Source organism: Salvelinus fontinalis, chromosome 1 (assembly GCF_029448725.1).
Source record: "Salvelinus fontinalis isolate EN_2023a chromosome 1, ASM2944872v1, whole genome shotgun sequence".
Lineage (NCBI taxonomy): Eukaryota > Metazoa > Chordata > Actinopteri > Salmoniformes > Salmonidae > Salvelinus > Salvelinus fontinalis.
In genome coordinates, this window is record NC_074665.1 from 55,213,728 (window position 1) to 55,232,643 (window position 18,916).

Consider the following 18,916-nt stretch of genomic DNA (forward strand, 5'->3'; position numbering starts at 1 on the left):
ACCTCATGGCTTGGGTTTTGCTCTGACATGCACTGTCATCTGTAGGACCTTATATTGACAGGTGTGTGCCTTTCCAAATCATGTACAATCAATTGAATTTACCGCAGGTGGACTCTAATCAAGTTGTAGAATCATCTCAAGGATGATCAATGGAAACAGGATGCACCTGAGCTACATTTCGAGTCTCATAGCAAAGGGTCTGAATTCTTATGTAAATAAGCTATTTGTCTTTTTATTTTTTATATAAAGTCTATAGTAAGCACCACATGATCGAGGGATACTACAGTTTTGAGTATAGGATTCTACAGTATTTTATTCTATAGTAAACTGTAGTATTTGTCTATGTGGTTAGACCGTCACATATGGAGGAGAGAGCATGGATCTCTGTGCGCGCACACACACATACACACACACGCGTGTGAGTCAACTAGGAGCTCTGTTGGAATGTTGGGTGCTGTGAAGCAGTAATGATGAAAGCCATGACAACGGTTGGCACAATGGAGCATGCCTTGGAGACACAAGGTGTGAAGTCAGGATATCAATTAAGTGTCTATGGCTGCGTTTACACAGTCAGCCCAATTCTGATCTTTTTTCCACTGATCCCCCCCCCCCCTTTCATGATATGATCAAATAAATACCTGTATGTCAATGTAGTAAGGCAAGGTTAATGAGGTAGAATACATGTTCAGCTTAGTTATTCATGCATACCCTCCCTCCTATTGAAATGACTGTACTGTATTACGATCAATATGAACTCAAAGGTGAAGTTTGACTTTGATGACATCCTGAATTGAATGCAATTGACCAAAAGCTATTATACTCTATGAGGTTAGGTGGACAACTGGAAGATGAGTTAAGTCACATTTCTGAAAGGGACATGCTATAATGTAGGTTCCAATACAACCTATGAGATGTTTTCATCAATAAGATGTTTATTCCATGAGTAATGTTCCGCACACAATGATACAACAGCCATATGGAAAATAAATATACAACACTCCCCCATGTATAGCATCCCACTTGTGTCTCCTCTGCTGTTAACTTCAAGGAACGACTATATAAACTTCATGACAGAGAAAGTGGTGCCTGCAGTCCTGAAGATAAGTCACAGACATGTCATAATGTTCTGTAAATATAACAAACATAACAAACATGAACTTAACACGATCCATCCACTTTTAAGCCTGTCTCTGCATTGTTAGTGACATAGCTTTTATCAATGGATTTGTGACAGCAAATAAGCACTATGATATTGACCAGGCCACCCTCACTGTTTGTGATGCAGTCTAATAGACTGCTTTTGACCGAGAAGGGAATACAAAGATGGGACATTTGAACCTGTGCCAGTCAAGTCACACCTCTGCTGAAATAGTAATGGCCCGTGGGATCTGTGTGTTTCTCATTTCAATTAAAAGGTGCAATGGTTCTCCAGTTGATCAAAGAGGTCAGGGAAATATTCCAAGGCATATAGGCACCTACTTCCCTTAGCCAGAGACATACTGAGTCCTGTCACATTCATGAATGATACAACGAATGGTCTTACTGAAATATATCATCTGTAGTGAAAATCCAATAATTGATGTTGCTGTCTGTCAGTCCTAATAAGCTTCATTTAGTCTCTGATATACTCATGGTGAACTTCATAAATAGGTGAATAATCATAACATAAACAAAATCCTATTTTATCCCTTAATTGTGAGCATGCAAATATCTGAGCGAATACCTTCAATTATCTAATATCAATATGATCCTTGAAGTGCTGCGTGACTTCACATAATCCTTCCAAGAGACAGGGAGAGAAAGGAGAGAAAGACTGAGCATTACCCAAAGTGAGGCATACTTCTTTCATCTATGTTTGTTTAAAGCTCTTTATCCTGAGGAGAGCCAAACAAAATAACTCTCTTTACTGTCACAGCCAATTTAGGGACTAATATTGAATGTTAAAAGAAAATGAACCTATCCTCAGGGATTACTCTGAGACTTTTTGAAAGAATGATGGCAGCGCAGGTTCCACAGACAGACAGGGTCATAATATACTGTATGTTCTCAATGCCTCACACTTTAAGTAAACATTTACAATACAAAATGCAAATAGGTAGATTTTCAAAAGGAACACTGCTTGGGTTATCAACTGTAGGATGATCGGAAAGTGCTTGGTGGGAGGGCACGAGAGAGAGCTCATACACTTACAACTTGTTCTTCATGGATATGCCAAATTTGAACTGCATTCCAATTTCTGCAAAAGAAAAGTTTATTTCGAGGATTTATTTAAAGATGAGTACTACCGGGTGTTCCAAAGGTGAAATCCTCCCTTCTGGCCAAGGCAGTCACCGTGGAGTGGGCTTAATGCGATGTGTGCTTTTAGGTGTGTTTCACTAACTCTGCTCTGTATGAAACTGACACTGACGGAATAATTGACCGTGTGTAAAAGTCAAGTGTCGTAGTGGGATAAACTTCCATGAGGTGGACATGACAGCCAGCAGTAGTCACCAGTCACGGAGATAAAAATGCAACCTTCACACCAGACTTCATCTGAAGGAAGAGGGGAAAATACAATATATATACAAAATATATATCTACACTATATATTCAAATGAGTGGATTCTGCTATTTTAGCCACAACCATTGCTGACAGGTGTATAAAACTGAGCACACCGCCATGCAATCTCCATAGACAAACATTGGTTGTAGAATGGCCTTACTGTAGAGCTCAGTGATTGTCAACGTGGCACCGTCATAGGATGCCACCTTTCAAACAAGTCAGTTTGTTAAATTTCTGCCCTGCTAGAGCTTCTCCGGTTATCTGTACGTGCTGTTATTGTGAAGTGGAAATGCCTAAGGGCAACAATGGCTCAGCTGCGAAGTGGTAGGCCACACAAGCTCACAGAATGGTAAAAATTGCCGTCTGTCCTCAGTTGCAACACTCGAAGAACACACGAAGAAAGAGACAGTGAGACTGTCACGTATACTCCCTCTCTGGCCTCTAGGTCACCAGGCTGCTTGTTATGGCGCACACCTGTCACCATAGTTACGCGCACCAGCGTGTCATTAGACTCACCTGGACTCCATCACCTCCCTGATTACCTTCCCTATATATGTCTCTCCCTTTGGTTCCGTCCCCAGGCGTCATGATTTCTGTTTCTGTATCATGTCTGTGCGGTGTTTGTGTTTCTTGTTTTGGATTACGCTGCCTTTTTTCATTAAAACACTCACTGAACTTGCTTCCCGACTCTCAGCGCACATCGTTACAGAGACAGATTGCGGGGGATATGATTTCTCAATAAAAAAAAACAACCGGAACCTTTTCTCATTACACTTTTAATATAGAACTGTGGGAGTAACTTGATTTTAGTTGCTGCCTAGCCAAGATCCTTAGTTCAATTGTGCTGACCATTGGAGGATAGTCCTAGCATCCCATAACAAGACAACCAGGCATTATTTTTTTACAAGAATAAATAACCAACACTACCTCTATAATGTTTGATCTAATCAATGGGCCTCACTTCAAAATGCATTAAAAGTCATGATGTAAGGAATAAATCACGGTCATTAACAGTGACGTCAACCTTAAATTTCAACCACTATAATAATTCTAATAAGGAGGGCCATTAGGCAGAAAGTTTGTGAAATCTTTTCAGGTTTTAATCCTGGTTATAATGTCTATGGTCTTGAAATCTCAAACACTCTTTGTAGGTGGTTTAACACATATAGTGCCTTCAGAAAGTATTCAGACCACTTGACTTTTTCCACATTTTGTTGTTACAAAGTGCGATTAAAATGGATTAAATAGTAAATCTTCGTCAACGATCTACCTAAAATACTATGTAATGTGAAAGTGAAAGAAACATTTTATACAAAAAAATCATGAAAAATTAAACACTATCTTGATTAGATAAGTATTCAACCACCTGAGTCAGTACATGTTAGAATCACCCTTGGCAGGGATTACAGCTGTGAGTCGTTCTGGGTACATCTAAGATGTACCCAGAGGCAACCATTTTCAGGTCTTGACATAGATTTTCAAGCAGATTTAAGTCAAAACTGTATCTCAGCCACTCAGGAACATTCACCGTCTTCTTGGTAAGCAACAGTGTAGATTTGGCCTTGTGTTTAAGTTTTTTTCCCTGCTGAAAGGTGAATACATATCCCAGTGTCTGATGAAAAGCAGATGGAACCAGGCTATCCTCTTGGGCTTACTGTAGCTCCAATCCGTTTCTTTTTTTATCCTGAAAAGCTCCCCAGTCCTTAATGATAAAAGATGCAGACACCACTAGAATTGGAAATAGGGAGACGTGTACTCAGTAATGTGTTGTATTGGATTTGCCCCAAACATAACACTTTGTATTCAGAACAAAAGTGAATTGCTTTGACACATTTTTTGCAGTATTACTTTAGTGCATTGTTGTAAACAGGATGCATGTTTTGGAATATTGTTTATTCTGTAGAGGCTTCCTTTTCACTGTGTCAATTAAGTTAGTATGGCAGAGTAACTACACTGTTGTTGATCCATCCCAGTTTTCTCCTATCACAGCCATTCAATTCTGTAACCGTTTTAAAGTGATATTCAATGTCTGCTTTTTTATTTTTACCCATTTACCAATAGGTGCCCTTGTTTGCGAGGCATCGGTAAACCTCCCTGGTCTTTGTGGTTGAATCTGTGTTTGAAATTCACTGCTCGACTGAGGGACCGTACAGATAATTGTATGTATGGGTTAAAGAGATGATGTAGACATTCAAATATCATGTTAAACACTAATTATTGCACACAGTGAGTCCATGCAACTTACTCCTGAACTTATTTTGGCTTGCCAAAACAAAGGGGTTGAATACTTATTGACCCAAGTCATTTCAGCTTTTCAATTTTATTAACTTGTAAAAATTCAAATTCCGCTTTCACATTATTTCTTTAGAGTCTAGTTATTTTCCTCATCAATCTACACACAATACCCCATAATGGCACACCTGTATTTGGGAAGTTTCGCCCATTCTTCTCTGCAGATCAATTGGCCCAGCGTCGTCCGGGTTTGGCCGGGGTAGGCCGTCATTGTGAATAAGAATTTGTTCTTAACTGACTTGCCTAGTTAAATGAAAGTTAAATAAAAAATAAATACATATCAAGTTGTAGAAACATCTTAAGGATGATCAATGGAAACAGGATGCCCCTGAGCTCAATGTTGAGTCTCAGAGCAAAGGGTCTGAATACTTATGTAAATCTTTATATATATATATATATATATGTATATATATATGTATATATATATATGTATATATATATGTATATATATATATATATATATATATATATATATATATATATATATATGTATGTATATATATGTGTGTGTGTGTGTGTGTAAATCTTTTTATATATATATGTAAATCTTTTTATATATACGTATATACATTTTCTAACATTTAAAAAAATCTGTTTTCTCTTTGACATTATGGAGTATTGTGTGTAGAATGATGAGGGAAAAAATAATTGTATACATTTTAGAATAAGGCTGTAACGTAACAAAATGTGGAAAAAGGGAAGGGGTTTGAATACTTTCTGAATGCACTGTATATACAGTGCCAGTCAAACGTTTGGACACGCCTACTCATTACAGGGTTTTTGTTTATTTTTACTATCTTCTACATTGTTGAATAATAGTGAAGACATCAAAACTATGAAATAACACATGGAATTATGTACTGTAGTAAAACAAATATTTTATGTTTTGAGATTCTTCAAAGTAGCCACCCTTTGCCTTGATGATAGCTTTGCACACTCTTGGCATTCTCTCAATCAGCTTCATGAGGTAGTCACCTGGAATGCATTTCAATTAACAGGTGTGCCTTGTTAAAAGTTAATTTGTGGAATTTCTTTCCATCTTAATGCATTTGAGCTGATCAGTTGTGTTTTGATAAGGTAGGGGTGGTATACAGAAGATAGCCCTATTTGGTAAAAGACCAAGTCCATATTATGGCAAGAACAGCTCAAATAAGCTAAGAGAAATGATTACTTTAAGACATGAAGGTCAGTCAATCCAGAAAATTTCTTCAAGTGCAGTCGCAAAAACCAACAAGCGCTATGATGAAACTGGCTCTCATGAGGACCGCCACAGGAAAGGAAGACCCAGAGTTACCTCTGCTGTAGAGGATACATTCATTAGTTACCAGCCTCAGACATCAGCAACTAACTGCACCTCAGATTGCACTGCACGTAGTTCAAGTAACAGACACATCTCAACATCAACTGTTAAAAGGAGACCGTGAATCAGGCCTTCATGGCGATTGCGGTAAAAAAACACACTGCTAAAGCACATTAATATTAAGAGACTTGCTTGGGCCAAGAAACACAAGCAATGGACATTAGACCGGAAAAAATCTGCTGTGGTCTGATGATTCCAAATTTGAGATTTTTGGTTTCCAACCGCCGTGTCTTTGTGAGACGCCGAGTAGGTGAATGAACGATCTCCGCATGTGTAATGTAGTTCCCACCATGAAGCATGGAGGAGGAGGTGTGACATTGTCTGTGTTTTATTTAGAATTTGATACACACTTAACCAGCATGGCTACCACAGCATCATGCAGTGATACGCCATCCCATCTGGTTTGCACTTAGTCCCACTATCATATGTTTTTCAACAGGACAATGACCCAAAACACATTTAGGGTGTGTAAGAGCTATTTGACCAAGAAGGAGAGTGATGGTGCTGCATCAGATGACCTGGCCTCCACAATCACCCGACCTCAACCCAATTGAGATGGTTTGGGATGAGTTGGACCACAGAGTGAAGGAAAAGCAGCCAACAAGTGCTCAGCATATGTGGGAACTCCTTCAAGACTATTGGAAAAGCATTCCAGTAGAAGCTGGTAGAGAATTTCAAAAGTGTGCAATGCTGTCATCAAGGCAAAGGGTGACTACTTTGAAGAATCTAAATAATATAAAATGTATTTACACTTATTTGGTTACTACATTATTCCATATGTGTTGTTTCATAGTTTTGATGTCTTCACTAGAAAATAGTAAAAAGTAAGAAAAACCCTTGAATGAGTAGGTGTGTCAACTTTTGTGCAGAGCAGATTTAAGTTATACCCTAGTTGGGCGAGATAAGACTCTTTAAAAAAGGAATGTCTTAGCTTACAAAATATGACCCTGTTGTGGATTCTACTCCATCATGTGCTTAGAGAGAGAGGAATATCGGTTCGCTGAAAATTCATTAAAACCAAGGTTGTGTCTGGTATAGGGTTGCGAAATTCCAGGAACTTTCAACAACAACAAAAAATATGAATGAGACATGTCCAATTTGGATATTGTCTCATTTCATGTTACTGACAAATGAGAACCCTTTCATTCTGACCAATTATAAATACTTAAACTTAAATAAGTCCTTCTTATAACCTTATTATAAACGTACGTGAACCCCCTCACTGCCCACAAGCCCACACACAGACACACACATATGCACGCTCACGCACACACAGAGTTAGCAATGGTCTATTGTGTTAGCAAGTCCCGTGTCAGATGATTTCCATTTCCTATTTTGGAAGGAAAGCCATCCTATTCATGTTTCACACATATTAAAAGCCACATTAGCCTTTCTCTTCAGATTAAGGAAGGAAGTTGCCAACATGTAATTTTTCTCATTCTCATTATCCATTTTAGGTTATCAAATGAATGTCTTTGCCTACTCAGCCAAATGCTGCCTATAATTAGTTAAGTGAAGAGGCGACTCCGGGATGCTGGCCTTCTAGGCAGTTGCAAAGAAAAAGGCATATCTCAGATAGGCCAATTAAAAGAAAAGTTGTGCACCGGGGCCTCCCACTCTTTCTATTCTGGTTAGAGCCAGTTTGCGCTGTTCTGTGAAAGGAGTAGTACACTGCGTTGTACGAGATCTTCAGTTTCTTGGCAATTTCTCGCATGGAATAGCCTTAATTTCTCAGAACAAGAATAGACTGACGAGTCTCAGAAGAAAGGTATTTATTCCTGGCCATTTTGAGCCTGTAATCTAACCCACAAATGGTGATGCTCCAGATACTCAACTAGTCTAAAGAAGGCCAGTTTTATTGCTTCTTTAATCAGAACAACAGTTTTCAGCTGTGCTAACATAATTAAAAAGGGGTTTTCTAGGGTTTCCAGCCACAATAGTCATTTACAACATTAACATTGTCTACACTGTATTTCTGATCAATTTGATGTCATTTTAATGGACAAAAAGTGTGCTTTTCTTTCAAAAACAGGGACATTTCTAAGTGACCCCAAACTTTTGACGGTAGTGTATATACAGTGCTGTATATATATATATATATATAGTATTTGTGTTGATAATGTTTGTCAATACAGAAGGTATTATCACTTATATGCAATGAAAGGACCTTCCAATACAGTCCACACAGGAAAGGAAGTGACTTTATATCTATACGATGCTTTGCTGATGCTATAATACTGTAGTCAGCTTACCTGCTTAGAATTGTCTCTTTGCATCTGAGGTCCCATACAGCTTGTCATTATCTGCCCATTCTTATTGAGTGATTTTGCCCAACAGACTATTTCTTTAGCAAAGGAATTTTAGTCTGGGAACCATCCATAACCAGTGATTATTTTTATGGGTAGAAGGAGGGTTACTTTAATGAGCTTTCATAAATTCTCCTTGCCTGAACATACCAAACCTTGTGGAGCAGGCATCTCACTATGTCTATATAAGCCATGAAGAGATTTAGAGTTGAAATGTCTTCTGTTTGACAGATGCAATCCAGGGGGAATGGAAACTATTTAAAGTGAGCTTGATGGAGGCGATAGCGTTAGACTCACACATGGTTCTAAATAAGAGATGTGAGACGAATTGATGACTTGATCGTTACGAGTCTCCTGAAGCTGTTTGACGTAGTGGTCCAGAGAGGTATTACTTCTCCAGCCATTATTGAGCCTGTAACTCAGCTCTAAGGGCAAATCAACTCCAGTACATCTGGAAGGAGTCAAAGATGGATTTGTACTTGTTTGCCTTCAAAAGGTGACAGATACATTTTTCTGTAGGTTCGGTTAAGGGATGTTTGTCATTGTATTCCAACACAGTTTTTCAGGATTCTTTGTTTAGTTAATGTGGTGTATTGGTAGTGGTGGGTGTTATTTTTTGCTCAGTGTGTCATGGTGCATACACAGTGCATTCGGAAAATATTCAGACCACTTGACTTTTAAATTGTTTTTGTTACTTTACAGCCTTATTCTAAAATTGATTAATTTGTGTTTTTTCCTCATCAATCTACACACAATAACCCATAATGACAAAGGAAAACTGTTTTTTAGAAGTGTTTGCAAATGTATTAAATAAAAAACTGAGATATCACATTTACATAAGTATTCAGACCCTTTACTCAGTACTTTGTTGAATCACCTTTGGCAGCGATTACAGCCTCAAGTGTTCTTGGGTATGGCGCTACAAACTTGGCACACCTGTATATGGGGACTTTCTCCCATTCCTCTCTGCAAATTCGCTCAAGCTCTGTCAGGTTGGATGGAGACTGTCGCTGCACAGCTATTTTCAGGTCTCTCCAGAGATGTTAGATCGGGTTCAAGTCCGGGCTCTGGCTGGGCAACTCAAGGACATTCAAAGACGTGTCCCAAAGCCACTCATGCATCATCTTGGCTGTGTGCTTAGGGTTGTTGTCCTGTTAGAAAGTGAACATTCTGATGTCCTGTGAGCTCTGGAGCAGGTTTTCATCAAGGATCTCTCTGTGCTTTGCTCCATTCATTTTCCCCCCAATCCTGACTAGTTTCCCAGTTCTTGACTCAAAAAACATCCCCACAGCATGATGCTGCCACCACCATGCTTCACCATAGGGATGATGCTAGGTTTCCTCCAACCGTGACACTTGGCAATCAGGCCGAAGAGTTCAGTCTTGGTTTCATCAGACCAGAACATCTTGTTTCTCATGGTCTGAGAGTCCTTTAGGTGCCCTTAGGCAAACTGCAAGTGGGCTGTCATGTGCCTTTTACTGAGGAGTGGCTTCCGTCTGGCCACTCTACCATAAAGGCCTGATTGGTAGAGTGCTGCAGAGATGGTTGTTCTTTTGGAAGGTTCTCCCATCTCCACAGAAGAACTCTGGAGCTCTGTCAGAGTGAGCATTTGGGTTCTTGGTCACCTCCCTGACCAAGGCCCTTCTCCCCCGATTGCTCAGTTTGGCCGGGCGGACAGCTCTAGGAAGAGTCTTGGTGGTTCCAAACTTCTTCCATTTAAGAATGATGGCCACTTTGTTCTTGGGGACCTTCAATACTGCAACATTTTTGTTAGCCTTCCCCAGATCTGTGCCTCGATATAATCCCTTCTCGGGGCTGTACTGACAATTCCTTTGACCTCATGGCTTGGTTTTTGCTCTAACATGCACTGTCAACTGTGGGACCTTATAAAGACAGGTTTGTTCCTTCCAAATCATGTCCAATCAATTGGATTTACCACAAGTGGAATCCAATCAAATTGTAGAATCATCTCAAGAATGATCAATGGAAACAGGATGCACCTGAGTTCAATTTTAAGTATTCAGACCCTTTGCCACGAGACTCATGTAAATATTTGTCTTTTTTTTTTTTTTTTACAAATGTGCAAAAAGGTCTAAACCTGTTTTCCCTTTGTCATTATTTGAGTATTGTGTGTCGATTGATGAGAAGAAAAAACTGTAATGAGTACGCTGAGATTCGGGAAGCAAGTACAGGGACTGAGTGTTTTAATAAATAAACAAACCAATAACCTTGAAACACAAACAACACACTGACATGAAAGAGTCTATAACAGATGAGGAAAGAACCAAGGGGAGTGCCAGATTTAGGGAAGATAATCAAGGAGGTGATGGAGTCCAGGTGAGTGTCATGAGGTGCAGGTGCGCAATACTATGGTGACAGGTGTGCGGGATAACCAGCAGCCTGATGACCTAGAGGCCGTAGGGGGAGTGACAGTACCCCTGCCCCGACGCGTAGCTCCAGCTGCAGGACGCCGTTAAAGGGGACGAACCCGGGGATCAGGAGCGGACTGGTCACCCCTGCTGATGCACAAGAACATGTCACACCAGCTGAGGCACGGGAACCTTTCGAGTCAGCTGGGGCGTGCGAACCTGACAGATCAGTTGAGGCAATGGAGCCTGGCGATCTGGCTGAGGCATGAAAGCCTGACGAGCCGACTGAGGCAGGAGGGCCTGGGAATCCGGCTAATGCCTGTAAGCCCGACGAACCGGCTGAGGCAGGGGAGCCTGGCAATCAAATCAAAGTTTATTTGTCACGTGCGCCAAATACAATAGGTGTAGTAGACCTTACACTGAAATGCTTACTTACAGGCTCTAACCAACAGTGCAATTTTTAAGTAAAAAAAATGTATTAGGTGAACAATAGCACAATTGGTTGGGCGCCCGTAAAAATGCTGCCGCCATTTGACATTTTCTGGGCTGAGCCATGAGAGCCTGACGAGCCGAGGCATGAGAGCCTGACGAGCCGGCTGAGGCAGGGAAGCCTGGCGATCTGGTTGAGGCATGAGAGCCTGTAGCAGTTCCCGGACCCAACGTCATTACTCCGACACAATTTTTTAAATTTATAAACACTCCCTGATGCTTCCCTTAGATGAGGTGTTATTCTGTAACGAGTGCGCCGAGTGTCGGAAAGCAAGTACAGGGAGTGAGATGTTTTAATAAATAAACACGAAACACAAACAAAGCACCGACATGAAACAGAGTCAATAACACCTAAGGAAAGAACCAAGAGGAGTGACAGATTTAGGGAAGATAATCAATGAGGTGATGGAGTCCAGGTGAGTGTCATGAGGCGCAGGTGCGAAAGACGATGGTGACAGGTGTGCGGGATAATCAGCAGCCTGATGACCTAGAGGCCTAAGGGGAATATACGTGACAAAAACAATTTAATCCAATTTAGAACAATGCTGAATCGTAAGAAAATGTTGAAAAAAGTCAAGGGGTCTGAATACTTTCCGAATACACTAATTGAGCCGGATGCTGAGAATACTGTATCAATAGTTCCAACAAGGACTGATCCAGGCTTCAAATCCATCTCTGTCTCTCTCTCTGCTTCCCTCCCCTTCCTCCTGCCCCCCCTCCATCTCCTCCAGACACCATGACCTAGTCGGAGAATAAGCACGCATGAGTGGACGGCACAGACACTGAAATGCACTCCACTGAAAGGTGACTTCCAGCGTTTTCCCCTCCCCAAAACTTTTGGTGAGTAAACTGTATCCTCCCCAGCTCTGTGGACAGATAAGGGTCACATGTTCCTCCCTGCCTGTCACTGTCTACTTGCCTTTCTCCAAAATACGTTATTTAATGGTCATCTTAGAAGCGCTGTCTTCAGGTGAATCAAGAATCTTTTAAATGTTTTTATAGTTTCTGTCACCTCCCTCTGAAATGTCAGTCAGTCAACTGGGCCTAAGCTTCTTTTAAATTAAACCTTGCCGTATTGATTTGCCGGCCCCTGTAAAAATTGTGTTTTCATCAGGGTGAGAAACATGCCATCTTAATTTCATAATTAAGAGTCAGGCAGTCTCATTGTTGGGGCCCTGTTTCATTCCCTTTCGTACAATGATTAAAAGTACACATCATCGATGTAAGATTGCCTCCATCGGGAGAATTGGCCTTTACTTTGTGTGTGTCAGATGAGGAGGATACGAGGATACACAACCCTACTGTGTGTCAGACAAGGAGCATGTGGGGATTGATATTGATTGGTGATCCGATGCATTAATTAGGACTGTTTATTGTTCCTTACACTGGGTTGATGGGGTATTGTGTGTGAGTGATTGTGGGTGTGTGTGTGTTTCTCCACTCAGAAATCAATGAATGGAGTTTTTCCAGTCAGAGCTTCAAAGCACAACTGAAGGCAATAAAACAACTTCTCTGATAGAAAACAGCATATGTGGCAGTCAGAAACATTTAGTTTAGTGTCAAAATTGACTACAAAGTGTACAGTACAGAGGATAAAGACCGATAAATTCTTAATGAGCAGCAGAGAAACATGTGTAATCGGGGGGGGGGGGGGGGGGGGTTCAGTCGCTCTTTGAAGATTGCGACCTATGTAAAAAGGTTAGTTACATGACTCGTGTTAAACATTGTTCAATCAACTGGTGTCCATCTAAATAGGCTTTGGCTATAGTGTATTTATAATTCTGCATTGGCTCAGCTAAGTGTAGTTAGCTACCGACTTCCTTTTTGGGTTGATATAAGCACAATTCCCTCCCACACAAAATCCTTCAGACTTGATTGGCTTTGGCATTCTACTCCCAATATTTTGTGCTCAGCTACAGTGCAATCAAAGTTTTCAGACCCCATGACTTTTTCCACATTTTGTTACGTTACATCCTTATTCTTAAATAGATTATTTTTATCATTAATCTACACACACAATACCCTGTAATCACAAAAAGAAAAAAAGTGTTTCGATTCTTTTTGCAAATGTATGACAATTAAAAAACAGAAACACCTTATTTACATAAGTATTCAGACCCTTTGCTATGAGACAAGAAATTGAGCTCCAGTGCATCTTGTTTCCAATTATCATCTTTGCAATGTTTCTACGACTTGATTTGAGTCCACCTGTGGTAAATTCGATTGGACATAATTTGGAAAGGCATACACCTGTCTATAAAGAGCAAAAGCAAAAACCAAGCCATGAGATCGAAAGAACAGCCCGTAGAGCTCCGAGACAGGATTGTGTCGAGGCACAGATCTGGGGAAGGGTACAACATTTTTTTTTGCAGCATTGAAGGTCCCCAAGAACATCCAACCATCATTCTTAAATGGAAGACATTTGGAACCACCAAGACTCTTCCTAGAGCTGGTCGCCCGGCCAAACTGAGCCATCGGGGGAGAAAGGCCTTGGTCAGGTAGGTGATCAAGAACCCGATGGTCACTCTGACAGAGCTCCAGAGTTTCTCTGTGGAGATGGGAGAACCTTCCAGAAGGACAACCATCTCTGTAGAACTCCACCAATCAGGTCTTTATGGTAGAGTGGCCAGACGGAAGCCTCTCCTCAGTAAATGACACATGACAGCCCACATGGAGTTTCCCAAAAGGCACCTAAAGGCCTCTCAGATCATGAGAAACAAGATGCTCTGGTCTGATGAAACCAAGATTGAACTCATGTCTAGAGGAAACCTGGCACCATCCCTATGGTGAAGTATGGTGGTGGCAGCATCGTGCTGTGGGGATGTTTTCAGCGGCAGGGACTGGGAGACTAGTCAGGATTGAGCGAAAGATGAACGGTGCAAAGTACAGAGATCCTTGAGGAAAACCTGCTCCAGAGCGTTCAGGACCTCAAACTGGGGAGAGGGTTCACCTTCCAACAGGACAACGACCCTAAGCACACAGCCAAGTCAACATAGGAGTGGCTTCGGGACAAGTCTTTGAATGTCCTTGAGTGGCCCAGCCAGAGCCCGTACTTGAACCTGATCAAACATCTCTGGAGCGACCTGAAAATAGCTGTGCAGCGATGCTCCCCATCCAACCTTACAGAGCTTGAGAGGATCTGCAGAGAGAAGAATGGGAGAAATTCCCCAAATGCAGGTGTGCCATGCTTGTAGCGTCATACCTAAGAAGAGTCGAGGCTGTAATCGCTGCCAAATGTGCTTCAACAAAGTACTAAGTAAAGGGTCTGAATACTTATGTAAATGTTATATTTCAATTTTTTCTAATAACCTTCTATGGCTGTGTGTAAATTGATGAAGGGGGAAAAAATGATTAAATCCATTGTAGGGGAATACTTTCCAATGCACTATAAACTCTAAAATCCAAATGGTGGCCTAAATGAATGATGGATGTCTGTCAGTTCAATGCAAATGAAAATAAGTAGATAAGGCCATTAAGTTTGATATGAGCACTTTTCCGTCCTTGCGTGCAGAGATAAGATTCAATTGTATTTCAACAGTGGCTTGCAGGGCTAGTTTGACTATTCAAGGTAATGTTCTGTACGCTAATCAAGAGTGGCTTCATGATTGATAGTACAGGCATTACGTCAGTCCAAAATCATTTCACCACACCAAAGAAAAGCATCCCATTTAAATATCAAACAATGATTTTGTTGATCGGTCAATGACAAGTTAATTTATCATAAAATGTTTGATTTATGTTCTCATGATAATTTCAGTGCAAAGTTCATCGGGTTTGGTTTTCCATTTGTAACTCATTGCCTTTTACTTATGAGACCGGGATGGTGTTTTCTGATTGTCAGCTTTGTTTCAGGCTCTGCTAGGGTATAAATGGGCTCTCCAATCTGCCTGGTTATGCATCGGAAATATATTTTTAAAATATTTTATTAGGATCCCCATTGGCTGATGCAAAAGCAGCAACTACTCTTCCTGGGGTCCACACAAAACATGACATAATACAAGATATTAATGGACAAGAACAGAACCACGTCCCTTTTTAAGGCACACGTAGCCTACATATCAATACATACACACACACTATCTAGGTCACATACGGGGGAGGCGTTGCGCCGTGAGGTTTTGCTTGATCTGTTTTTTGAAACCAGGTTTGCTGTTTATTTCATCAATATTAGATGGAACAGAGTTCCATGAGTTCCATGCAATAATGGCTATATATAGTACTGTACGCTATCTTGAATTTGTGGATTTGGGGGCTGTGAAAAGACCCCTGGTGGGGTAAGTGTGTGTGTCAGAGCTGTGCGTAAGTTGACTATGCAAACAATTTGGGATTTTCAACACATTGTTTTTTATCAAAAGAAGTGATGCAGTGTCTTTCCTCAACTCTTAACCAAGAGAGACTGGTATACATAGTATTTATATCAGCCCTCTGATTACAATGAAGAGCAAGATGTGCCGCTCTGTTCTGGGCCAGCTGCAGCTTAACTAGGTCTTTCCTTACAACACGACTAGACAATAATCAAGATTAGACAAAACTAAAGCCTGCAGAACTTGCTTTTTAGAGTGTGGTGTCAAAAAAGCAGAGCATCTCTTTATTACGGACAGACCTCTCCCCATCGTTGCAACCATTGAATCTACAGTACCAGTCAAAGGTTTGGACACACCTACTCATTCAAAGATTTTTCTTTATTTTTACTATTTTCTACATTGTAGAATAATAGAGAAGACATCAGAACTATAAAATGACACACAGAATCATGTAGGAACCAAAAAAGTATTAAGCAAATCAAAATATATTTTAGTGTCTTTAAAGTAGCCACCCGTTGCCTAGGTGACAGCTTTGCACAATCTTGGCATTCTCTCAACCATGCATGAGGTAGTCATGCATTTCAATGAACAGGTGTCTTGTTAAAAGCTAATTTGTGGAATTTCTTTCCTTAATGCGTTTGAGCCCATCAGTTGTGTTGTGACAAGGTAGGGTTGGTATACAGAAAACAGACCTATTTAGTAAAAGACCAAATCCATATTATGGCAAGAACAGCTCAAATAAGCTAAGAGAAATGACAGTCCATCATTTTTATTTTAAACATGAAGGTCAGTCAATCTAGAAAATGTCAATAACTTTGAAAGTTTCTTCAAGTGCAGTCGCAAAAACCATCAAGCGCTACGATGAAACTGGCTCTCATGAGGACCGCCACAGGAAATGAAGACCCAGAGTTACCTCTGCTGCAGAGGATAAGTTCATTAGAGTTACCAGCCTCAGAAATTGCACCCCAAATAAATGCATCGCGGAATTCAAGTAACAGACACATCTCAACATCAACTGTTCAGAGGAGACTGTGTTAATCAAACTGTTCTTCAGGTCCTGTCATCCATTCTTTTGTTAGTTGAATCCACCAATATTTGGACAAAAAACTTGAAGCTATTTTCTTGTTGTTGTTACATCTGCTTGTGGAACTATTTTTGTTTCGTTTAAAAGATCCTTCATGTGTGATAGAGAGAACCCACTGTCCTCAACTGTACTCCCACCGGCTTTAGTGTTTGTCATGGTAGCTAGCAACGTAGGTTACACTGTTACTCCTCGCAGTTCCAGATGGGGCAGGTCACATGGAAGATTGAGTAAAACAAACTGCGTCACGGGCTGCGTTCAAGCCCTCAAGAAAACCCCGCTAGCTTGATATGCAGCTAGCTAACAGCTTGTCTTGCTGCAATGCCAAATAGTTACTCAGACCCGTCCTTAGTCAGCAGGATCACTGGACAGAGACTAGCAGTCCCAGCAATGGATGACAACTGCTTCGCGGGATCCAAACTAAAAAGTTAGCTCGCTACTAAGAACTTTCCAATACATTTTCAAAACAACAAACTTTTCAAGACGACAAAACCGAGCTCTTCCTCGTTCAACAGCAAGATAGAACTCTGTCAACATCCATTTGTGAATTTAACCTTTATTGAACTAGGCAAGTCAGTTAAGAACAAACTCTTATTAACAATGACGGCCTAGGAACAGTGGGTTAACTGCCTGGTTCAGGGGAAGAACGACAGATTTTTACCTTGTCAGCTCAGGTTACTGAGCCTTTCGGTTACTGGCCCAATGCTCTAACCACTAGGCTACCTGAAACGGTTGTAGCAAGATTCACCAAGTGATGTTAAACTTTTGATGTATTTTGGTGAATATCATAACCTGTCCAGAATAATGCCTGGGGTCCACTGAGTGTTTGGATCACAAGTGTCTCCCATTAACGGCTCTTGGGAAAGGTTGCTTATACAGTGTCTTGTATTTGTTAAGGCTGTTTTATACCATCTTTTTTTCATAGAAACAGAATAAACCCCATGTTTATTATATAACTGTTTTGTTCTTTGCTGGGTTGTTGGTCACTTTTCTCTAAGTCTGCTTTTAGTATTGAGATGCAGTATTCAACATCATTAATCTGCAACTCTTGAGTATTTATTATGCTGCCTAAAGTAGATTTTGTTGGAATTAAGTTTCCAATGTTTTACACCAATAAGTATGCAATGATGTGTGACAGGGAGCATTATTTCGAAACAACATCACACCCCTGGTGGTGTGGAAAGCCACAAGTCTGTAGAAAGATTTTTTGGAACCTCTTTTGTAATGTTTTCTGTACTGCAGTATAAGTCACTGTTAATTGCAGGAAATGTCTGTTTATATCTTCAAAAAACATCACCTCCTTTTCAAACGAACACTTAGTCATTCATCCTGCTGTGATAGCTAACACCACCTACAGTACTGTCAGCTGTTTACCATTTGCATGTTCTATGCTTAAAAGTATTAGGTCATTAGCTATTTTGATAAATACTTTAATTATGATTTTGTTATTGATATAATATTGACTGCATAACATGAAGTTCTGACTTAGTCCCTGGGGTCCTACAGATCTGAGATCAGTTTGTCTCATGTAAGGAATATTCAGACGGAGCTGTGGGAGAGAGATATTCAGACTCCTTAACTTTTTCCACATTTGGTTATGTTACAGCCGTATACAATTATTTTTTTCTCATAAATATACACACACTACCGCATAATGACAAAGTAACAACAGGTTTTCAGAAATGTTTACAAATTGATTAAAAATACAAAAATAAAATATCACATTGACATGCACTACCGGTCAAATGTTTTAGAACACCTACTCATTCAAGGCTTTTTCTTTATTTTTACTATTTTCTACTTTGTAGAATAATAGTGAAGACATCAAAACTATAAAATAACACATATGGAATCATGTAGTAACCAAAAAAGTGTTAAACAAATAAAAAAATGTTTTTTGTGATTCCTCAAATAGCCACCCTTTGCCTTGACAGCTTTGCACCCTCTTGGCATTCTCTCAACCAGCTTCATGTCAAATGCTTTCAAACAGACTTGAAGGAGTTCCTTCAATTCAGGAGCTGAATTGTGAGTCTCATAGCAAAGGGTCTGAATACCTATATAAATCATCTTTTTCTGTTTTAGTTTTTTATATACATCTGCAAAAATGTCTAAACTCTTTTTCTTTGTCATTATGGTGTATTGTGTGTAGATTGATGAAAAAAATGTAGTTCAA

The 18,916-nt window shown here is 40.2% G+C and overlaps 1 protein-coding gene across 1 annotated transcript in view; it reads left to right on the forward strand.

The window, feature by feature from the left end:
* The window catches only part of LOC129857938 (muscarinic acetylcholine receptor M3-like), a 153,966-nt gene that overhangs the window by 26,471 nt on the left and 108,579 nt on the right, over window positions 1-18,916 (forward strand). The window contains exon 2 of the mRNA XM_055926653.1: window positions 12,090-12,198. The gene's annotated coding sequence lies outside the window, so the exon portion shown is untranslated. The remainder of the gene's footprint in view (window positions 1-12,089; window positions 12,199-18,916) is intronic.